The sequence below is a fragment of the Pollachius pollachius genome (genome assembly GCF_949987615.1).
Source record: "Pollachius pollachius genome assembly, chromosome: 4".
NCBI classification, from domain to species: Eukaryota; Metazoa; Chordata; class Actinopteri; order Gadiformes; family Gadidae; genus Pollachius; species Pollachius pollachius.
Window position 1 is genome coordinate 23394715 of NC_136937.1, and position 25988 is coordinate 23420702.

The following is a 25988-nucleotide window of genomic DNA, read 5'->3' on the forward strand; positions in this document are numbered from 1 at the left end:
TCATCCGGTCTGAAATGATCGCTACAAATTTTCCAATTGCGAGCAGTTTCCGCCGGTGTTTTGATGTCCAAGTCAGCAGCAACAAGCCACAGTTGAGTCCTTTCTGGATCTCGCACTGGAAATTGGTGGAAACTTTGTGGTGCCCATCTGTAGCATTTATTTCTACAATTGCTAAATGCACACTGAACCACCATGTTGCCGAGTCGTTCAATCCGCTTCTGTCCCACGCTCCTGTTTACTTTCTGCTTTAGTGATTCGGTTACACGTCTAACCGGAGTAAAGTAAAATTCCGCTGCTGCTGAGAAAGTAGTCCCTCGATGATTCATGCGATGCGAGGTTAGTTTTATTTCTAACATTATTCTATCAACACAGACATTTAAATCTATAGTCTGTCGTTATAATTGATTTACCTCGGGTGTACTGTGGAGTGGTTAAGACTGTTTTTAATAGCAGGCTAGCATTGCCCGTTGCCGTGCGCTAGCCTAGCACGAGCAAACTCTACAACTAGAAGGACTGAATGAAATGTGTTGAAAACTGTCTCCACTGATAAAGAACACCAAGGCTCACTTGGGAATCAGGCCTTATGTCCAAAATTCCGAACTACCCCTTTATGTACATTGCACTTTCTAAAAAATAAAAGCCTTTTTAACTTTACCTTTATTTTCTATTTTTCTTTCTAAAATGCTTTTTTAACTTTGCCTTTTATATCTATTTTACTAATTTTCTGCATATGTTTTCTTTTCTAGTAATTCATTTTTAATTCATTTGATTGTATGACCATGTTTATATGTGAAGCACTTTGAGTTTGCCATGTGTATGAAAAGTGCAATTTAAATAAAGTTGCCTTGCCTTGCCTAAAATTTAGTAATGCATACTAGAATTCAGTGCAAACAGCCATGAGGTGTCGCTTCACTTGTTTTTGAAGATAGCTTTGTTCTGGATTTTTGAAATATGATCTGGAAGGGAGTTTCATTCAACCATGGCTCTACATAGTAGTGTGTGTTATTTTGAGTTTGTTTTGATTAATGGAATTGAGTAGTTACCACTGGGGGCATGTCTGGTGGGGTATGTGTGCACATTAGAGCTAAGTGTGAGTTTAGCAAATAGTCTGGGTTATCTAATATATTAATGTTATTTATGAAAGAAAGAAGTGATGCTTTCAACCTCACATCAACTATCAGCCAGGAGAGTTGGTCATGCATGTTTTATTTATGGCTGCTCTCGGTGTGCATTTAAGGGTAAACCTAGCTGGTCTGTTTTGTACCCGTTGAAGCTTCCCTAGATTCATTTTTGTGGTACCTGACCAGACCACCGATCAATAATCTAGGTGTGACAGTATCAGGGTCTGGACCTCTTTGGTCAGATGAGGTGTTAAAAAAGAAGAGCATCTTTTGACTATAGATATGTTCTTCCCCATCTTTTGCATCGGTAAATCTGTCTTTACCTTGATAATTTACAGTCTAAGGTTACCCCCATAAGCTTAGTGTCCTATACTTGCTCAACAGCAACATTGTTCAATACCAGATTTAGTGAGGGTTTAGAGCTTAATGTGTGTTTTGTTCCAAATACAATGCTCTTGGTTTTAGATATTTTCAGGACAGGTTTGTTATCAAAGATCCATTTGAATACCATATGCAACTCTTTGTTGGGGGCTGAGGTGATTTCCTCAACTGTGTGTGCAGACATATAGAGTGATGAATCATCTGCATACATAGAAACACAGGCTTTTTTTTTGGTAAGTGGGAGATCATTTGTAAAAATTGAGAAGAGCAGTGGTCCTAGTGAAGAACCCTATGGAATCCCACTGTTTATGTCTTGCATTTGAGAGGCTTCCGTCAAAGAAAACCATCTGTATCTATCTATCTATCTCAGCGGTTTTCAATAGGTGAGGCGCGCCTCCCCTGGGGGGCGCCAAAGAGCCACAGGGGAGGCGCGACACGCAACACGCAAAGAAAAGATACACATCTGTATGCAGCTCTAGTGATATCGGTAATTATGCGTGCTTGCATTAGTTTTAAAATGCATCGTTTCCTTGTCCCAAGTCACCAGAAGTCAGCATTAAGGGAGGAGAAAAATGTAGGAAATATGATCCTGAATGCGTTTCTGGTTCTGTGGAGAGCGAGTTCCCCCAGATCTCCACAAAGGCTATGAAAGTCCTAATCCCCTTCACCTCAACCTACTTGTGTGAGTGTGGGTTTTCCGCACTGACCCTGATTAAAAACAAATACAGATCAAGGCTGCAGGTGGAGGACGACTTGCGTTTATTTCTCTCTGCAGTGCAGCCCCGCATCGAACACCTCTGCCATCAAAAGCGAGGCCTTATTGTTATCACTGATATGGACGATTAAATTGAAGGTCAAAGTTGTGTCTTGAATGCATAAATTGGTTGGGCCATAGGGTTGATGCTGCTCGTAGTGCAAATGATGTGAGAATGGCGCATTTTGTTTGTGGTTTAAATCTGTGGTTTTATGTGGCTGAAATCGTTAACAATTTGATGAAAATATGTGAATCTGTTCGATCTCATAACATGCCGTTGTCGTTCATTGATCCGAGAGCTGTCCATTGTGCTGATTTCTTTCGAGACGATGTGCATCTCCTTCAAATGTGCGCTTAAGGCCCAGACACACAGCGCCGATTTCAGCCGTTGGGTGTCGTTGGTTGTAGCTTTGCTTTGTTGACTTGTGGATAGGCCTACTGATGTTCAGTGATTTAAAAAGTAGCCTCAATTAGGCCTGCATGAAGTTGGAAATTATTTGCTGTTGTAAAGAATCGTTTATGAATGCACTTTTAAATAAGTTGTGGAAATAAAATGTCTTCGAATACAATATTAAAAACATTAACATTTGATTAGTTATTGAAAGTCATCATTGCCTGGAACACACAAAAGATGGCATTTACTGAAGAGGTGTGCACTGTAAACCCGAACTTGTTGTTTCAACTTAAAAATTTGAGTGTCCATGCTGCCTTGAAATTGTATGTCAAGACAACTAAGACAATAAGTTAACTTAAATAGATATTACTATTTGACTCAACTCCATCTTAAGTCCATATTACTTGAAACCGTTAGGTGACTTAACCGAGTCAATGCTACATGAATTCAATAGTTGATTAAACTTAAATAGCATTAAGTAACAAACATTTCTTTGTTGATGCAACTACAAAACTAGTGAGTTGTACTTACATTTATTAACTGATGAAAATAAAGCCCAATCAAAATTACTTAAATGTATGAGTTGATTTAAATTATATACTAGTTATTTGCACTTAATAATTGTGACGTAAATTACATTTTATAGTGGATTTTCTTTTTTAACCTGTAAAAACATTGCTTGCTGACTACATACAGTGGGGCAAAAAAGTATTTAGTCAGCCACCAATTGTGCAAGTTCTCCCACTTAAAAAGATGAGAGAGGCCTGTAATTTTCATCATAGGTATACCTCAGCTATGAGAGACAGAATGCAAAAAAAAAAATCTAGAAAATCACATTGTCTGATTTTTAAAGAATTTATTTGCAAATGATGGTGGAAAATAAGTATTTGGTCAATAACAAAAGGTCATCTCAATACTTTGTTACATGCCCTTTGTTGGCAATGACAGAGGTCAAACGTTTTCTGTAAGTCTTTACAAGGTTTTCACACACTGCTGCTGGTATTTTGGCCCATTCCTCCATGCAGATCTCCTCTAGAGCAATGATGTTTTTGGGCCTTCGCTGGGCAACACGGACTTTCAACTCCCTCCAAAGATTTTCTATGGGGTTGAGATCTGGAGACTGGCTAGGCCACTCCAGGACCTTGAAATGCTTCTTACGAAGCCACTCCTTCGTTGCCAGGGCGGTGTGTTTGGGGTCATTGTCATGCTGAAAGACCCAGCCACGTTTCATCTTCAGTGCCCTTGCTGATGGAAGGAGGTTTTCACTCAAAATCTCACGATACATGGCCCCATTCATTCTTTCCGTCACACGGATCAGACGTCCTGGTCCCTTGGCAGAAAAACAGCCCCAAAGCATGATGTTTCCACCCCCATGCTTCACTGTAGGTATGGTGTTCTTTGGATGCAACTCAGCATTCTTTCTCCTCCAAACACGACGAGTTGAGTTTTTACCAAAAAGTTCTATTTTGGTTTCATCTGACCATATCACATTCTCCCAATCCTATTCTGGATCACCCAAATGCTCTCTAGCAAACTTCAAATGTGCCCGGACATGCACTGGCTTTAGCAGGGGGACACGTCTGGCACTGCAGGATTTGAGTCCCTGGCGGCGTAGTGTGTTAGTGATGGTAGCCTTTGTTACTTTGGTCCCATCTCTCTGGAGGTCATTCACTAGGTCCCCCCGTGTGATTCTGGGATTTTTGTTCACCGTTCTTGTGATCATTTTGACCCCACAGGGTGAGATCTTGCGTGGAGCCCCAGATCGAGGGAGATTATCAGTGGTCTTGTATGTATTCCATTTCCTAATAATTGCTCCCACAGTTGATTTCTTCACACCAAGCTGCTTACCTATTGCAGATTCAGACTTCCCAGCCTGGTGCAGGTCTACAATTGTGTTTCTGGTGTCCTTTGACAGCTCTTTGGTCTTGGCCATAGTGGAGTTTGGAGTGTGACTGTTTGAGGTTGTGGACAGGTGTCTTTTATACTGATAAGGAGTTCAAACAGGTGCCATTAATACAGGTAACAAGTGGAGGACAGAGGAGCCTCTTAAAGAAGAAGTTACAGGTCTGTGACAGCCAGAAATCTTGCTGGTTTGTAGGTGACCAAATACTTATTTTCCACCATAATTTGCAAATAAATTCTTAAAAAATCTGACAATGTGATTTTCTGGATTTTTTTTTTCCTTTTGTCTCTCATAGCTGAGGTTTACCTATGATGAAAATTACAGGCCTCTCTCGTCTTTTTAAGTGGGAGAACTTGCACAATTGGTGGCTGGCTAAATACTTTTTTGCCCCACTGTATATCTGCATACATCACATTATATACTTGCTCAGGATTTTTCCCAAAAGAATGACTACCTTTACACCAGACATTTTGGCACAATAAAACTGACCAACAGTTTTATTGTGAAAAAATGTATTGCAACAAAACGCAACAAAGAGGGAGACATAGAATAGCCTTGTATATACCTTGGCTGAGCTTATGGGGAAATCACGCGATGTCATACAGATCACATCCACAGCACCTTCATATTTAAGAGCGAATATCCCACACAAACTGACACATTCAGGAACACACAGTAATTAGCTCAGCTTCATCTCTGAATCAAGTGAAAATCAAACAAAGTTTCAACTTCACACCTGAAGTTGATACTTCACCTCTCAAAAGAATCGTCATGCGCTGTTTTCAAAATGTACCGTAAACAAAGATAAGGTTGATGGACGCCCACACTGAATACAAATAGTTTAGAAATCTCTTTCGCTCTCCTATCTCTCTCCTGCTACCTCTCTCCCTCTCCTGCTACCTCTCTCTCTTGCTACCTCTCTCTCTTGCTACCTCTCTCTTGCTACCTCTCTCTTGCTACCTCTCTCTCTCCTGCTACCTCTCTCTTGCTACCTCTCTCTTGCTACCTCTCTCTCTCTCCTGCTACCTCTCTCTCTCCTGCTACCTCTCTCTCTCCTGCTACCTCTCTCCCTCTCCTGCTACCTCTCCCTCTCCTGCTACCTCTCTCCCTCTCTTGCTACCTCTCTCCCTCTCTTGCTACCTCTCTCTCTCTCTCCTGCTACCTCTCTCCCTCTCCTGCTACCTCTCCCTCTCCTACTACCTCTCCCTCTCCTGCTACCTCTCTCTCCCTCTCCTGCTACCTCTCCCTCCCTCTCCTGCTACCTCTCCCTTCTGCTACCTCTCCCCTGCTACCTCTCTCCTGCTACCTCTCTCCTGCTACCTCTCTCTCTCCTGCTACCTCCCTCTCTCCTGCTACCTCTCCCTCTCTCCTGCTACCTCCCTCCAGCGACCTACCTACCTACCTACCTCTCTCCACCGACCTACCCCTCGCTCCAGCTACCTACCAACCTAGCTACCGCTCTCTCCATCTACTTACCAACCTACCTACCTACCTACCTCTCTCTCTCCAGCTACCTACCTCTCTCCAGCTACCTACCTCTCTCTCCAGCTACCTACCTCTCTCTCCAGCGACCTACCTCTCTCTCCAGCGACCTACCTCTCTCCAGCGACTTACCTACCTCTCTCCAGCGACCTACCTCTCTCTCTCTCTAGCTACCTACCTACCCCTCTCCAGCTACCTACCAACCTAGCTACCGCTCTCTCCATCTACCTACCTCTCTCCAGCTACCTACCTCTCTCTCACCAGTTACCTACCTACCTACCCTTCTCCAGCTACCTACCTACCTACCTCTCTCCAGCGACCTACCTCTCTCTCCAGCGACCTACCTCTCTCTCCATCTACCTACCTACCTCTCTCCAGCTACCTACCTACCTACCTCTCCAGCTACCTACCTCTCTCTCCAGCTACCTACCTCTCTCCAGCTACCTACCTACCTCTCTCTCTCCAGCTACCTACCTACCTCTCTCTCCAGCTACCTACCTACCTCTCTCTCCAGCTACCTACCTCTCTCTCCAGCTACCTACCTACCTCTCTCTCCAGCTACCTACCTCTCTCCAGCTACCTACCTCTCTCCAGCTACCTACCTCTCTCCAGCTACCTACCTCTCTCCAGCTACCTACCTCTCTCTCCAGCTACCTACCTACCTACCCCTCTCCAGCTACCTACCAACCTAGCTACCGCTCTCTCCAGCTACCTACCAGCCTAGCTACCGCTCTCTCCATCTACCTACCAACCTACCTACCTCTCTCTCTCTCCAGCTACCTACCTACCTCTCTCTCTTCAGCTACCTACCTACCTACCTACCTCTCTCTCTCCAGCTACCTACTACCTCTCTCCAGCTACCTACCTACCCCTCTCCAGCTACCTACCAACCTAGCTACCGCTCTCTCCATCTACCTACCAACCTACCTACCTACCTCTCTCTCCAGCTACCTACTACCTCTCTCCAGCTACCTACCTACCCCTCTCCAGCTACCTACCAACCTAGCTACCGCTCTCTCCATCTACCTACCAACCTACCTACCTACCTACCTCTCTCCAGCTACCTACCTCTCTCTCTCCAGTTACCTACCTACCCCTCTCCAGCTACCTACCTCTCTCTCCAGCGACCTACCTACCTCTCTCTCTCCAGCGACCTACCTCTCTCTCTCCAGCGACCTACCTACCTCTCTCTCTCCAGCGACCTACCTACCTCTCTCTCTCCAGCGACCTACCTCTCTCTCTCCAGCGACCTACCTCTCTCTCTCCAGCGACCTACCTCTCTCTCTCTCCAGCGACCTACCTCTCTCTCTCTCCAGCGACCTACCTCTCTCTCTCTCCAGCGACCTACCTCTCTCTCTCTCCAGCGACCTACCTCTCTCTCTCTCCAGCGACCTACCTCTCTCTCTCTCCAGCGACCTATCTACCTCTCTCTCTCTCCAGCTACCTACCTACCTCTCTCTCTCTCCAGCTACCTACCTACCTCTTGCTCTCTCTCTAGCGACCTACCTCTCTCTCCAGCTACCTACCTCTCTCTCCAGCGACCTACCTCTCTCTCTCCAGCGACCTACCTCTCTCTCTCTCCAGCGACCTACCTCTCTCTCTCTCTCTCTCCATCTACCTTCCTACCTCTCTCTCCAGCTACCTACCTACCTCTCTCTCCAGCTACCTACCTACCTCTCTCTCCAGCTACCTACCTACCTCTCTCTCCAGCTACCTACCTACCTCTCTCTCCAGCTACCTACCTACCTCTCTCTCTCCAGCTACCTACCTACCTACCTACCTCTCCAGCTACCTACCTACCCCTCTCTCCAGCTACCTACCAACCTAGCTACCGCTCTCTCCATCTACCTACCAACCTACCTACCTACCTCTCTCCAGCTACCTACCTCTCTCCAGCTACCTACCTCTTTCTCTCCAGCTACCTACCTACCTACCTACCCCTCTCCAGCTACCTACCTACCTACCCCTCTCTCCAGCGACCTACCTACCTACCTCTCTCTCCAGCGACCTACCTCTCTCTCTCTCCAGCGACCTACCTCTCTCTCTCTCCAGTTACCTACCTACCTCTCTCTCCAGCTACCTACCTACCTCTTGCTCTCTCTCCAGCTGCCTACCTCTCTCTCTCTAGCGACCTACCTCACTCTCTCTCTAGCGACCTACCTCTCTCTCTCTCTAGCGACCTACCTCTCTACCTCTCTCTCTCCAGCTACCTACCTCTCTCTCTCCAGCTACCTACCTCTCTCTCTCCAGCTACCTACCTCTCTCTCTCCAGCGACCTACCGCTCTCTCCAGCGACCTACCTCTCTCTCCAGCAACCTACCTCTCTCTCTCCAGCTACCTACCTACCTCTCTCTCCAGCTACCTACCTACCTCTCTCTCTCCAGCTACCTACCTACCTACCTACCTCTCTCTCTCCAGCTACCTACTACCTCTCTCCAGTTACCTACCTACCCCTCTCTCCAGCTACCTACCAACCTAGCTACTGCTCTCTCCATCTACCTACCAACCTACCTACCTACCTCTCTCTCCAGCGACCTACCTCTCTCTCTCTCTCTCTCCAGCTACCTACCTACCTCTCTCTCCAGCTACCTACCTACCTCTCTCTCCAGCTACCTACCTACCTCTCTCTCCAGCTACCTACCTACCTCTCTCTCCAGCTACCTACCTACCTCTCTCCAGCTACCTACCTACCTCTCTCCAGCTACCTACCTACCTCTCTCTCCAGCTACCTACCTACCTCTCTCTCCAGCTACCTACCTACCTCTCTCTCCAGCTACCTACCTACCTCTCTCTCCAGCTACCTACCTACCTCTCTCGCTACCTACCTACCTCTCTCGCTACCTACCTACCTCTCTCTCCCTCTCTCGCTACCTACCTACCTCTCTCTCCAGCTACCTACCTACCTCTCTCTCCAGCTACCTACCTACCTCTCTCTCCAGCTACCTACCTACCTCTCTCCAGCTACCTACCTCTCTCTCCAGCTACCTACCTCTCTCTCCAGCTACCTACCTCTCTCTCTCTCTCTCCAGCTACCTACCTACCTCTCTCTCCAGCTACCTACCTACCTCTCTCTCCAGCTACCTACCTCTCTCTCCAGCTACCTACCTACCTCTCTCTCCAGCTACCTACCTACCTCTCTCTCGCTACCTACCTACCTCTCTCTCCCCCTCTCTCGCTACCTTCCTACCTCTCTCCAGCTACCTACCTACCTCTCTCTCCAGCTACCTACCTCTCTCTCCAGCTACCTACCTACCCCTCTCTCCAGCTACCTACCAACCTAGCTACCGCTCTCTCCAGCTACCTACCAACCTAGCTACCGCTCTCTCCATCTACCTACCAACCTACCTCTCTCTCTCTCCAGCTACCTACCTCTCTCTCTCTCCAGCTACCTACCTCTCTCTCCAGCTACCTACCTACCCCTCTCTCTAGCTACCTACCAACCTAGCTACCGCTCTCTCAATGAAATCTTCAAAGAAAACGTAAAATATTAAACCTGTTAAAACTTGTAAATTGTTGAATGCCAGCTAATGTAACAAATAGTTTAACAAAACGTAAACGCAACAAAACACAACAATGTGCATTTACAAAAAGTGCATCAAAACGAACATCAACGATGTAAAAAGCAGCGTTAACTGCTTTTCAAGCTTAGTTTTTCTTCCTCAAGAGTCAGTTTTTTAAGCCATGAACCAATGCCAACCACCAATGTCCATAAGCACCTTCTGAATTACCTCAAAAGTGTACCTAAGGCCTCTGGGGTAGTCGATGTTGAGGGCAAAAAGCAGACCCATCAGCAGTTCCACAGCAGTTGGAAAATCACTGAGGCTTGGAAAGATGATTTCTTCCTTGAGGACCACTGCGAAACAGACATGATCATTAATCTGTTCCACCATAAGGATACCGACTGCCATTCCCTTTGTCCAGCCCTCCTCTGCATCTGTGACCTACACAATGTGGACAAATATGTCAAAAAATATGAACCTTTATTGATACCCATGGGGAAATTCAGGTGTCATAACAGCAACAGCAGTAAGCATGAAACACAGGATAGGTTCAATATTACTGTTTTGGAGTACTTTCACTTTAAAAAAAAAATTGGTGGTGGAACTTTTCTTTTATTGATCATGGACATTTTGAAACAGATTAAGGGCAGACTATGCAACATTTAGGATAAAACAGTCACACATAAATAATCCTTTTCAATGTTCACTTCTGCCCCACTAGAATGTGTGGTGCTGTTTTATCTGGGGTGGTCCGTTTAGCTTACTTTGTTTTATCATAAAAATGTTTTATATGACTTCCTTTAAGCATTGTTCTTACCGCAATGCATGTTCATATGAATGTATTAATTTATTATTATTATTACAACAGAAAGCATTTTAAAAAAATATTGAAAAACATACCTGTACTTTCTTGTAAAGTTTGGCCACATCTTTTAGATAGTAGGGGAGCCCCTTCAAAACAACTGCCCTTTGACTATGGTTGGAACTCTGTAAAATTAAGACAATAACCAACAAATGGGATATATTAGGCCAGGAATCAGAATACAATTCCAAGTGCTGTTATATTCTACTAATGTATGCATACTTGTTTGAGTTCAGAAATAATCAATATGTTCAGAAAAGATGGATATTGGACTAGAACTAGAAAATGCATTTCCTGCAGAAAATTGTGAGCTTTTTGAGTGCTGTAGTACAAAGTGAGGTTGAAAATATTTTTTAATAAAGCCACATAGATTAAGACATAAAGAAACGTTACATGGCTTAAATGAAGTGACAAAACAAAAGTTCAAAAGTCTAAATGAAGTAAACAATGTAAACATGCACACCATTTAAGAAAAAGTAAATGGTTGGAAACAAATGAATTGACAGCTGAATGAAAAGCGCAAAGCATTGCTAAAAATGCAGAAATGTAAAAGGTCAAGTGTATTGCCCATCTGTGCGTGTGTAGATATAGATAGTAAGAAAAATTAGGTAGATTTAATTGGATTGTGTAAAACAGACATATCAACATACGTGCATCATTATCCAGAGTACTCAAAAGGCTGTTCAGCTCCACCAGCCCACTCCTGGCTCTGTACACCTCAAGGAACCTCAGCAGATACTTCTTAAGCCCAGCGAAGAGAGAGCCTTTCAGGTCAATAGACGTAAGGCGAGCAAACTCTGCTTCAATCTGGTAGGCAGAAAACAAGCAAAGGAACACAAGCAATTGGCAGTTAATTCAATTACATCACTGTTGCATGAAACTTTTTTTTTTTTTTTTAAATCAATGTATGCTTTAGTCAGTATACCAAATTATTCATGACTGATATTAACTATTCTTAAATAAATGATTTAGCAAATCTTTATCAGTTTCAAATCTGATCCTATAACCTCATCTAAAATAGAAAAATACTTTTACCTGACGTTCAGAGAACAGTGCTGGCCATCTTGCTCTTACGTCGGCCACAGGTGGCTCATCCTCCACAATTTGTTTTCTCCGTAAAGAAAAGGTGCTGGTCATCATTTCTTGTATTTGCTGCCAATCAATTTTCCTCTTCTTCCTTTCGGTGACCATCTCCGTTCTTTCCTCTTCCAGGGAACGTTGCGTTTTTCCCTCAGGGTTGTCTGGCAAGAAATTGACTTCAGATTTTCTGGCCCTCTTAAGTTTTCGTTCCCCAGGTGTACCTGGAGAGAGCGAGTTTATCTTGAGCTCTGGGCATCCAGCCAATCGTAGCTTCTGTCTGAAGTTATCCATTTTAAACTTCAAACTAAATTTCCAACAGTACCAACCAAAGACCGACCCTGGTTCCCTCAGACATGGATGTTTTTCAACGAGAGCTTGTGACACCAAATCATATTTCTCACGTGTCTGGTATGGGTTGTGGACATAGATGGCTTCTGCTATTTTATCCAAAATGTCAGATTTTGTGTCTTTGGAGACGTCAAGAAGGGTTCCATCTTTATGGTAGGCTTCATTTCCGTGCCTCAACTTAAGATCCACATCAAATGAAAAAGTAGGGATGTTCTATGGCTGTGGCAGCTGACGAGGACGACAGGCAGAGGGGCTGTGGCTTTCCTCAGAGGATGTGGTTAGGCTTGCCATGTCCAAGGTTGAGTCTGTGTGATAGGATTCAAGATTCTTGCTGTAGACTTTCAAAGTCACTTTGTCCATAGGCAGCTCTGACATCCAACTCAAGTTGCAAAGCTCATTATTAGGGGTGCAACGGATCACAAAACTCACGGTTCGGATCGTGTCACGGTTTTTGAGTCACGGGTCGGATCATTTTCGGATCAACAACAATAAAAAAGATAACAAGACAAATGTGACTTTAAATAATTCTTCAAATGTGTAAAAACTAAATAAAGTGAAAAATTAGGCAATAATCCTATTTCCTTTAAACATAGTCAATATTTAAAAGAATTGCAACCTAAGGCATTATTCCTTCTTCTTATTAACATCGATAGTAAATAATCCTGAATTAAATTCAGGATGTCTGCATTGCCTGGGGAGAGTTTAGAGTCTACACTCTCCCCAGGCAATGCAGACATCCTCATCTTTTTTTTCATCAAGTATAGTAGCGAAATACAGTTTCTGTCGTATTTTATTTGGCATTTTGTAAATCCGTTGATTTCTGTTGGAAGACTTATTGCTCATTGCAAGGGGGGTTGGTTGTAGTCTTTTCGCTCGGTTCTAGCCCTACTGTTGATACGGAGAACCAAGCGAAAAGACTACAACCAAACATAAAAATTTCCGCTTCCGGTTTCCGTTTCAATGGGATTTACGGAACGCCAAATAAAACATGACAGAAACTATTTCGCTACGCTACTTGATGATGTTGTAAATACCGGAATTGTCCTTTAAACATGCGATGATCACGTGAACGCACAACTTTTTTTTTTTATCAGCCGATCCGTGGATCACTTGCGTCCCGAACCGTGGGGGTTGATCCGTACGGATCACGGGTAACCCGTGAACCGTTGCACCACTACTCATTATCAAACTCTGCAACTTGGAACTGCACCACCAAGTCACCAAGCTTGTTTTTTAGCATCAAGTGAAGGCCAATAACAGTCTCTGGCATGTTGTCAATGGTTATCCTCCGGATGTCATCTTGGCTAAGGATGACACGCAGCAACATGGTGAATCCCAACTAATAAAAAAAAGAAACAATACAAATAATATAGGTATGCCTATGCATATCATACGAGTTACTTCAAATTTAAATCAAATTTTCAATTGCACCTTCGCAGTAGAAGAGTGCACTGTAAGGTGTTGGATTTTTGTTCTGCCAGATTATAAATTGAATGTCTTATTTAAAACCTTTGTAATACTGAAAATAGGTTTTAAATTTTGTCTATTTTGGCAGCAAATCTTAAGGTGGCGTCAGTGATTCTGGAGAACGCTTGTTGAAATCAGTGAATATTTCAATATCACAAATCCAGTTGTAATACACAGCCTAGGCTCTGTAAACTGGCATGTTGCTAGCTATGGTGGCCCCTTTGTTTACATTCCAGTTTACAGAGCCTAGGCAGGGTTTCGGCTGCCTTATCAACAAGCGGCTGCCGCCTTAACTACTTAATTATTATTTTTTTAATGGTAAATATTATAGTGAAGCAAACAATCCAAACTGTATTCACTCTTCGTGTAAAGATCAGGCTTCAGGGCAGTTAATAATGATATATAGCATAACCCCCACCTTAACTAACACATTATCTGCGGGAAACCCTGGATTTTGACAAGCGTCCTCCAGAAGCCCTGACACGACACCTTTAAGAGGAAAGTACCGCACACGTCTCGTTTTCGCAGATTAATTAAATGAAAGGCAACGTTTTGGCAATCAGACCATCATCAGGCATGCCTGATGTGATAATGATGGCCAAAATGTTACCTTTCATGGAATGAATAAGCTAGAAAACGAGACCAGAGATCATTTTGAATGTTTATATTTGCGGTGAAAGATGAGCTATAGAAAAGTATAAAACATAAGGTAGTCTTATAATCAAAACAGGCTTCAGGGTTAATGCACAATTATAATTATCCACAAGACAATCAGCAAAATTATTACCTCAGTGCAGTAGGGATGCTTTGGGAGAAACCAGGTGTCTTCCTTGCACGGTGTAGGCTGACAGGGGGGCATAGTGGTTCAGCTCTGAAGGTTCAACCACAGCAATTTAGAGATCATCAGTGCTGCAAACTTCAAAACATCTAAAGTGGTCCAGGTACCAGGTAGAGAAAGGTTGAAGAATAAAGAATCCCTTGTTGTCCACTACCACAATGTACAGGATTTGACAAATCAGGGAGTCCACTAGTGCTTCCAAATGATACAAACATTCCGTTTACATATTTTGTCCCATATATAAAGGCTGTTGTGGCAAGTGATACAGTGGTCAGATTTTTGCTGAATAGCTTGTTTGACTAAGGTTGACAGATTTTCAAGGGAACTGTATGTTGCTCTTCCTACTTCCACTGCTGGCTTGTACAGGCATGGCATGTCCAAAAAGTATGCCAACATAAGTTGGTGTTTGTTGGCCCAGGACAAAACAATGTTCTTAAAGTTATTTAGATCCCAGGCAGCTTTCTTGAAGAAGCTATGTTTAGCTTCAAAGCGAAATGTCCAGAAGTCCACCACGGGTCCAAAGCAACGAATTAGACCGGGATAATGTTCAAGGAAATGATGTTTGGGTTTGAGTTTCACATCAGGAAACATTTATATTAAAGGTTTCCTATGTTCAAAGATCTTTGCTTCCAAGTAATAGAGGCTTTCTTCTGTGAAACTGGACGATACCAAGATTTCAACAATGTCTTTTAGTTCGAGAATCACCGACCAAGCATCATCATTTTCAGGAACAACCTCACCAATAATTAATGGCAACAACCTTAAAAGAGTCCAATTCTCATGGCCATTCCCTCCTATTGTTCCAACCAAATGGAAATTTACTGAAATTTTCTGAGGACAATTGGTTTTGTCTGAAAACTTATAAGGGAAATGCTGCATGGCAGCATTTAAATGATCTAAAGTGAAATATTTATTTTCGATAATTTTTTCAAACAAACACAGCTCAAAAGGTACAATGCCTTCCAAAAGATCGTGCAAAAAGTCAGGTGGAAACCCTGTGATGCAATGAAAGTACTGTAGTTCATTTAGAACACAGTCCCTTTTTACCCCATTCACACTTTTCAAAGTCACATTGTCCTTAAGCTCAGAGAGGTCTAGGTTATGTGACTCTCTTGTTCTCAATACAAATGCACCACTTCTTACAGAACAAGTTTGAATATCCTTTCGACCTGCAAGGCAAAATCTGCAAAACTTGTCGACATTAAATGATTCTTGAAAGCCAGCAAAAGAATGTGCCCCCAAATTATCTGATGAAATGTATAGCACTGTGCCTCTGACACTAGTTCCTAATCTGTTGATGTAAATTCCTTGATTTTCAAGCAATTTTAGGTGTCTCAGCAATGGTTGAACAATTGAACTGTAACCAAATGTTTTAACATCTTGACTTTTGCATAGGGCAGCCAGATATATAGTAGATAAGGATGATCTGTCTCTTACAGGTAAATTAGCAATTACCCAATAGATGGCACACAATTTATGTTTTTTCCTTGAGGTCCCTAAAGGATTACATACTTCAAAATCATCAATATACAAGCCAAGAGAAATACTTAGATCTTCACCAGAAATAAGTGGATTTTCCTTGCAGTATGATGCATCAGAAAAAGATGCATAATGGCCAGATTATAATTTTTGTCTTTCTTCTAAAACTCTGTCAAGTACATCAACCCTATTCAGCAATACTTGAAGAACACCCGAGATTGACACATAAACAAATGTTCGTTTTGATGACAAATCTAAAACAAATTCAACTGGGTTAATAACATTGAAGTTCTCTTTGAAAAATGATAACCTTTTGTCAGTTCCCAAAGAACCACCTTCTGAAAGGCTTAACTATATTTAAAGTGCTTTCATCAATGGTACAACCATGCTGCCTCAATGCTTTATCAAGAGCATTTTTGTTTAGCTCACCGACTAAAACACCAATATCCCTCAATTCTGTAACTATTTGCTGAATTGCTGTCTTTGGGACATGCAAAACTGTTTGCAATCGCAGAAGTAAAGATGCAAGTCTAGCCTGAACTGTATCAGTGTTGACTTCATGCTCGGTTATATCCTCAACCCCAGAAAATTCAGCATCACTGATATCTGACTGCACTTGATCAACCAGGTGCTCCTCATTTACATTTGTTTGAATAACAAGCTCAGATTTCAAGTCTTGCAGTGTGACATTGTTATGAAATCGACTTTCGTGTGAGGTAAAGGTAGAGTAAACACTTAATTTAAAAGAACAATGATTAAAGGGGCAAGTAACAGTCTCTTTGCTTTTATGATGTTTCCCAAGATGAGAGAAATACTGTTTTATAGTCACTGGTTTATTGAAATCGCATAACTGACAGTTAATTTTAAAGTTTAAATGTCCAATAGGTTCATGTTGTGAAACATTATGTTGTCTTAAGTGTTTTTTCAGGGATTGCTGTGATCGGAAAACTAGATGACAGTCACTGTAGATACAGGGCAATGGACAGTTTCTTCCAAAATGTCCATGGACAGCTCTATAATGTTCAATAATTATTCTACGATTTTCTGAGAAGTAGGTACAACACTTAGAAAGTCACCTCATTTATGTTTGCACTCTACCATTTCAAGCATGTAGATAAAAAATAAAGAAAAGAGAATTAGGACAGATATGCAACTTCAATAAGCATTTTATATTTTCCACATAGCAATTTACAAAGTAAATCGCCTGCGTAATTCAAGCCTTGTGAGTTTTCACCCAAAAAATGGACTGGGCCTACATGACAGGTCTGAAGGCCCTTCCTCGCCCCTTACAGGCAAGCATTGAAGTACACCCGGGTGTAGCAGGCACCTAGCTTCTAGCCATATATACGGGGGTCCCCACACAAACGCCCGCTAAATATAACAATCATATTTCCACTCGATCCATTATTTTGGCACAAGTGTAACAAGAAATAAACGTTTCGCGACCATAAATATATATATACTGACTGCTGTTCAGTGGCACATATGCGGCAATGCCGCTGCCATCTTGCCACGTGGTAACCATCCACCTGAATGAATGAACGTCCATGGGGCAGAGGTCCATTCACGTCTAAAAATCCCCTTCCTTTAAGGCAATCTTCAAGCGGGTCGGGTCAAACGTGTGTTCGTGGTAATGATAGTAAAAAATTAAAAACAATTATTTTTGTTACCAGACCAACCCGCTTGAAGATTAGTTAAACGTTCTTTTTTTGCCGCCAGTGACTGAAAAGTAGGCCTACCACTTTCGATGATTTGTACGGTGTTATCGACCATATAATGTTTAAGTAGTAAGAGGTTAAGATTCAATCATTCAGTATCACGGACGGCCGAACACATTAAACGTTTCTTAAGAATTTACGCTCACCTTTTTCAAGTAAACGAGTCCTCTTAGTTTCTCCTTTCAACTGCGCGCCGAAAAATGTCCGCAAGAGACTTCAAGATTCAAAGTCACGCAGGCACGCAAAACGTACCACGTGACGCAAAACGTACCACGTGATGAAGCACAATTAGGTTTTTAACTCAGTTTGGAATATCTAACTAACAGGTCCGTGTACTTTGCGGCCAATGGATTTTCGTTTTGAAATGAGAAAACCAAAATCGGGAAACGAGCTGTTTCCCGATTACCATATAGAGATAGGAAAACAAAATTCCGAAAATGACCCATTTTCCGAATTTTGTTTTGATAATAGAAAACGGAAACGGTAAAACGACCAGTTATCTGATTTTCTTTGATGTGCTTAAACATGGACATCGGGAATTAAAATACTGCGTGGAAATCTTCTTTCTCAATTTTGCGAAGATTTTGTGTTGTGACCCGGAAGTTGCTCTCACAAGCTTAACCGTTACATTTAATTAAGCATGGAATGGAAATGGAGAGCTTCATATTGTTTCGCGGACCCAAACGGCTGACTATGAAGCAAGAGGACATGTCTGCAGACAGAATTTGCAGGATTTTTCAGGTGATGTTACTTTTCAACTTATAATTGACACTTTTATCCATTGCAAAAAAAATGCTCACACAGTTCACAGCGCCTTAGCTTGGTGGCATGTCATTCTACGACAGGTAGAATGAGTTAATGTTAGCATAGCCGCGGCTATTTTTTGAGCGCAAAATAGTTTTTTGACTTCCCACATGCAATTTTACAAACGGTAACATTAACATTTTGATTTTAACATTAACTCATTTGTTGGAGAGACTAGTGATGTACTAGTAGTGGTAATAATACTAGTTGACATGACATAACTGTTTAGGGATGTTCTCTCAACTAGATTGATTAGTTAGCATAGTTCGCTAAATATCTAACTGCCAGGGCTCGCAAATATCTAGCCACTCCTTCATCCACGATGCCGTGTGAAAGACGTTGTTGTCACTTGTCAGTCACAGGACACATGGTGCTAAAGAAGCCGTCAGCTTTACTGTCAGGGAATGTGAACAAGGTAGTTTGCCACACCAGCTGGCGAAAGGAAGACTAAATTGTGTCATGGTGTGGTCAATGGTTGTTTGACAATAAAGATACATTTTCAACCATCCACTAAAACAATGGCTAAGAAGCCCAAATCATTTCTGTTTGATTTGAAAAGATAAGAAACATTTGTATTCAACCAAACAATAGCTAAAAAGCCCGAATTCTTTTTGGGATGATGATATAGGTGTTCCATATGGAAAAGCAAAGAGAACTGCTAAAGACTTGGCGCTCTGAGATTCTTCTGAACAAACTTCTGAAGAGTGCGTTACAAATAAAATTAATTATTATTATTATTATTAAAGAACTGCTGAGTTGCAGCACCATTGTTTTAGTTTTTCATTAATGAAAAAAGAAAACATGTTAAATGTATATATCCGTCTTTTGTCATGATTAATATACAGAGAAAATCGGTAATATGTGATAAATCATGATTAATCCACAGATTAATCCACACTTTTTTTTTTAATCATTTCACAGCCCTAATATATATATGAATTGTTTTAAGTATGTTGACCTGTGATGTATATTTGTTATGGAAACACGGGATTAGCATTAGTATTTGTACTATTTAATTACAATGTTTTTTAATCCTTTATGGTATTTTTCATTTAATTCTATTAAACAGGTCAGTTGCAGCAGTCTTTATATCACGGACGACTCCAACACGGCAATATTTCCAGAGCCAGCAGGCCATTTTTCCATAATTAATCTAACTAATCGCAGTCATTATGAGGTCCACGGCGATGTAGAGCACCTTCCACCCGCTGCTGGTGCTCCTGCTTTTGGGTTCATGCGCCGACCCTCACCGGCTTCTGCTTCTGCCACATCTTTTTCTGCGGCTGGTTTTTCCACTGAAACACCACCACCACCACCACGAGCTGGAATTCCACGAGCTAGTGGAGCTAGCTTGTTCCAGGGAAGATCATTCCAAAGGTTACTTGTTAAATATGTAACTGATCTCTGCTGCTAAAATCTCGTCCTATAATATATAAATATCATTTTAGGCCCATAGGTGTGATTTTAAGACGGTCTGATTTATCCCCAGGTCAATCCATCTGGCAGAAATTGTTAATGAGAAACTCAGTCCTTCCAGGACAGTAGTTGTGCGCTTTTTGGAAGCTGAGGCCTGCGTTGAACGAATTTCGGCCAAAGTTCAAGATGCCGTGGGCTCTGATAAGCCTATTACCTTGACGGACACCCAAGGAAACGAAATAATGGACTCTGAGGGCACAAGAAGTAAGTTGTATGATCAGAAACTTGCTTCTAATTTGTGATTTCTAATAAACCTTAATGTTGATTTTAAAGGAGTCATTGATTGCAAAAAACAAATTTACCTTGTCACAGTTGATTAACGACAGTTCAGTGGGTAAAATGTACGTACAATGAACCCTTAAAGTCCATTGACACTTCTTTCATATGCAAATCTCACAATTAAAAACCGGTAGGTATGTAAAGCAGGATTTGCTAAGAAGATGTAGCTGAAAAGGTGCTGTTCTGACCCTTTGTTCATTAAAACCGCAAGCTGTAGTATTATGTTGTTGCTAACGTATCCTCCCTGTTTCTATTATCGGTAGATGTGATGGTTTAGTTTATTGGCAATGTGGCTAACGTTATTTCATGTCCCTGACTGTGTTTCATTCAAATAAATAACACGTGTTTGTATACAGCCCAACCAATGTTACATACCCTATTCGGAGACCGTAAGGAACCGTGTGAAATACCCCCAAAAAGTCAATGACCCCTTTTAAAAACAGAAGTGAAGTTAATGTTTTCTGACTTCTTAGGTTCCCAGTTCTGGAAACAGAACTCAAGAAAAATATATGCTGTGCCTGAAAGTGACTTTGTGGAGTTTCAGAATGGGAGAAGAGCTAAAACAAGGTAATACAACATTTGATCTGTAGGCAAATTCATATATGAACTAAAACTTCCTGAAGGAAATACCAGTGTAATGCAAAAGTTAAGAAAGGAAAAAGAAAAGAAAGTAGAGTGGAAGAATAATTATTATTTGAACTTAATTTGGTCTGCTTTTTTGAGTGATGATCATGAATGAAGTCATTATGATTCAATTATATGACAACAATGTCTAATAGGTTGACGCTTTTACAGAGTAAAATAAAGATTTATAAAATATTCAGAAAGATATTCAAACATTTGTTCATATGCACCATTTTAAAAAAATCTTTAATCCTTTCTTTTCTGTTCATACATTTAAGTCGAAGGGATGGAGATTCAAGCCTGCAGGAGGTCCTTGGACGTGTTGACCAGCTGAAGCAAGCCGCCGGGAGTCTCCAAGAGGTCACTAATTCAATCAACCAGCAGTCTCAGCTGGCCAAGTCTCAAAAGGAGGAGATCATGGCAAATGTCGGTTTGCAGCCCTTAAAGGAAGCCTTTGCATGTCTTGTGTGTAAAGGTACGTGTAAGATATGTAACAGTAGGTCATTCTACAGTACAAAACATAGCCGCCTGCCACCCTCAAGCACTGCGCTGACCAGCTGTCACGGGTGTTCATCGCCATCTTCAACATTCACTCGGCGATAAAACACACTTCTGATTGCTTACAGTTAATTTCCTTCTATATTGCAGCTAACAATTAAATATTATTTTCTGCATCAATTTATAATATATATTTTTTTAATCTTGCAGCTGTAATGGCAGATCCCATGTTTGCCACATGCTGTGAATCGATAATTGGATGTCGTACCTGTGTGGAGCTGTGGTTAGTCACATCAGACCACTGCTTGAAATGCAGGGCAGGAGACTTTGAAAATAAAATACATGAAGTGAAGGGTGTCTCTGCTGCCTTGTCACTTTTCAAGGAGAGAATAATTGAATAGATTTGATAGATAATTGTTTGTTATGTTTGCATTACTGGAACTACCTCAGTTTGTTTGTTGGATGTTATTATGGGTACATGACCAGAAAGATGTTGTTTGTTGTAATGTTTATATTGTGTGTGACCGTTTTAAAAAAAAAGAAAAAAAAGAAAACTTCCACTTTATCATTGTTGTAATAAAATGTTATTTTTGGTATACTGCTTCTTCATTGACCATTGCAGGTCACTGTGTAACAGGTCGCACATGTCTTGAGGTGATATCAATCAGAGACCTCACCGCATTTTTAAAAGGGCCATAGTTATGGTTAACCACATTTTGGTAGAGGGATAGCAAATCAAAGAGAGAACCAAACTCAGTTTCAGTCCATTGTTGGGCTTCTTCAGAGGGGAAAGGATCACTTCCACAAATGGATTCTCTTTTCAAGGCTGATCCCATTTCCTGCTGATACAGGTCAGCTGCAACTGCACCGACTGGCAGAAGGTCCTCAGAAAGTTTTGCAGGACACCCTTCTTTAGCCAGTTCGTTTGGTATTCCCCTTCCTGCAAGACAGTAAAGTGAGTAGTGAGATTAAAGGGGTTACACTTGTGGGGAGGTAATCATTTTGCCAATGATGTTTTGACTTGTTATTTTAGTTGTCTTTCACAGCATATTGGAGTTGACAATAATGACTAAGCTTCATTCAGATGGGGGTCATTCCTACAAAATTCACCCAATGTAAATGCCCTCAAATTAAAGATGAATGTCTGTGCTTTGAGCATGTATTCATTTACATTCAACTCCAAACCTGTAGAAGTCATCTAAAATAGCAAGAACATGGTCAATGTCCAAAAAACTTGATTCTAACTAATAACATGTTTTACTAATTGAATCTGCCCCTCTACAGTAAGTACTGGATTTGCAGTGTTGCAATTTGAGCTACACATTTGTGAATCCATTTCAGATTGAACTCTACAATAGAACATCAAAATTAATTTACACTGCTTTATTAGCAAGTTATGCCTGTAATACAGCCAGTAAAATGAAATTAATCATACCTGGGATCCTGTGTGCATTCCATGCCTGTACGACATTTGTGATGCCAATCCTAGCCAGCTGGCATGTCAGGTTTGACACACAATACCTGGATGTGTTGTCCTCCATGTCCAGTTCGTCCTGGTCCACCAGCTGTACCACAGCTGTCTTCAAAGGGTAGTTGACTCAAGCATTCACCTCCGACCACATTCTCTCTATCACATGGTTCTGTGCAGGTTATAAGGATAGTGTCAGTCTGCCTGCCCTCATTAGAAATACGCCTCAATGGCAAGAAACCAGGATTCATTTTTAACAACACATTTATTTTACCCTTGTAGAAGGTGTCTGAAGGTAGGGCTGCCTTTGAGTATTGTGTCGATGTTCTGCCAGTTTTTCCTGGATGAATAAAGCCAGATATAATTCTTTCCCACAGTCAACTCTGACCTGGTCCCATAGTCCATAGGAAAGAACAGCAGGCCTGAAGATAAATCACCGACAAACATAAAATATACATAAACAGCATCAGTCTCTTAGCCATGGCCAGCTAAATTGACAATTACATTTTTTTGTCAAAATTGGAATGATATCAATAATAGTAAAAGCGGAAAATGAACTAAGAAACTGGAAGAGGGAAAAAGTTTTTTGTTTTTTCCAAATTAATTATTTCCATATTACAAATCTAGGTTTTAACCTTTTTTAATGTACTTGTTCAAGTCTGGGTCCTCCTAAGGAGACAACTTTGGGTTCCACCTTACAAAGTCTGTGAAGTTAATTTACCGGTACACTTCCTCATAAATCACGATGTTGTTCTTTATTGGCATGGTGGAGTGACCGACCACCTTCTTGCTGAAACCATCGATAGCCATAACATGAGTCACTCCAAACATAACAAGCTTCTCATTCTGATCTACATGCAGCTTGTGACCCATGTATTCTGCATTGTAGGGTATGGGGTTCAGATTCCGGGCACCCTAAAATATAAGAATTACATTATAATAAAAACTCAATAATCTTTCATTCGTATGATTAGAATCTCAACACGTATGTTCTATTGAAATGTAGAAACACAATGCTATTTGACCTTACCTGCTGTCTTGCAATGTGGTAGGGTTGATGAATACTTCTCAACACATTGCCCACTCTGCCTTCAGAAGCTTTAACCCCTTTTGCGGATAGATATCCAGTCATCATTTTTCGACCAAAAGACGATCCAGTCTGGGGGGGGGGGGGGGGGGGTAGGTATGATGTTTGGCATACATAATATATATACATATTATAAAACAATTGGGTTCTATCGAGTTATTAAGCTGTTTCTGATTGGACGAGAGACGTTCCATGAGTTGGAATATCCCAGGACATCCCAACTCGGACTTTCACAGCTAATAATAAATCACTCTGCGATGACATTCTAAAGCGCGTTGATGATAACTGTTAGTTCTTGTAATTCCAAACCAAGACGTTGACTGGAACTATTTTTTGTTGCGGAGAAACAATGGTGAAATTAACATTTTTTAAATCAATAACTTCGTGTTGAAATGTTAATTGGTTGAATATAAAATTGTTTTATAAAAGCAATATAGTACTCGTGCGAGTGGGGTAGGTAAGGGATATTGTTACCTTCTGTTACCTACGGCCGAACACCACCCGTGGGAATATCCCTTACCTACCCCACTCGCAGCCTACTATATTGCTTAAATATATATATTTAATTATAAATAATAAATCATCTTAGTTTAAATGTAAATTTTATGCTAAATGTTACATTTGATAATAATGTGATTAAGACGTGCATTTTTTAAAAATACAGAAATATTTTCTGTTGATTAACAACCAACGTGTTTATGAATTAAATCCAAAAATTGCATAAGCACCAGTCAGATGCCCGACTTTGCATATAACTGTGGTCAGCTTTTTATGTAAGAGTAGCATTCCTTTGTATGTTTTACAAAAGCGGTAATCGTGAAAGGTGGATGATAAAAAAAAACCTACCTCGAGAGTACCTTCAGCGACTTCAACTTCAAGTTGACTATCAGGGCAGAAGTCCCTGACAAGCCCCTGCTAAGCACACCACCTCCGCACATTCCTCTCGGAAAACCCCCGTGTAGTTCCAAACTGGGTGCATAACGCAGTGGCGATATCCCCACAGGACATTCCATTATTTCGGTGTTCTGAAATAAAACCTGCATATTCGTGCAATGCCATTTTGAGGTGCGTCTCAAGGATGTCTGGCTCCAAATTAAATACACCGCCAACTACTGATAGCTTGGCTCCAAATTAAATACACCGCCAACTACTGATAGCTTCCGGGTCACAACACAAAAATCTTCGCAAAATTGAGAAAGAAGATTTCCACGCAGTATTTTAATTCCCGATGTGCATGTTTAAGCACATCAAAGAAAATCAGAAAACTGGTTGTTTTACCGTTTTCCGTTTTCTATTATCAAAACAAAATTCGGAAAATGGGTCATTTTCGGATTTTTGTTTTCCTATCTCTATATGGTAATCGGGAAACAGCTTGTTTCCCGATTTTGGTTTTCTCATTTCAAAACGAAAATCCATTGGCCGCAAAGTACACGGACCCTAACATAACATTGATTTTCAATTTGGTTAACTTCCATGTAGTTGAGACGTTGTCAATTAATTATTTGAAGTTAAATCAACTTTCTACACACACCCATGTCATATTGACAAGAAAACAATTGTTAAGACAAGCAAACAACAAGCAAAATTCGGGTTTACAGTGTGTTAGGTCAGGCGAACGGGAATATATATATTTTTTTGGGGGGGGGGTGTTTTCAAATTCACCCAATTTGAAAACACCTGATCTATCTGTCTGTCTGTCTGTCTATCTATCTATTGTTTCCCTAGTGCCAGTGGAACAGCCTTGGGGATTGACCCTACCCTTGACCACAGACCACCTCGGGGCTGTCAGACATCCTGTTAGCAATTGCCTGTCCTGGTGGTAGATAAACCATAATGTATAATGTCTGCCATCGAAATAGGTTACATACATACTACACACTTTAATATACATATATATTAGTGAAAATATCTTGTATATACCATCCCATCTTCCCCCCCCACACACACACACACACACACTCATTTGGCATGTTACTATACGGATAACTATAGTGTTTCATATCATAGATAAAACACCCCTTTTAACACTTTAACGTTGACAGACTCAAACTCTCACTCCCCCATCTAGGCATACCCCACACACGAATAACTTTACGCTGGGCAGGTGGTGCTTTATATAGCAGCTTAAGGCGGTCTCGATTTCTGCTTATACGTGGCGACATGGCCTCTGGCTAATCACTTTGCTCTCTGGGTGTAGACAACTTGTCGGTCTGATAAATCGCTGTTCTAAGTCTCATATTGTCAGGGGTTGTGGCTTCAAAGTCTACAAGCAGATATCCATACGGCATACTAGTAGCATCGTTAAAGGAGTCTAGAAAATAATTTGTCTTACAAGGAAACATCTGTCTGGCTATCAACAAAATCTGATATTTGTCATGAGGGTTCTTAAACAAAACCATGTAATTTGTATTCAAGCTTATTGTTC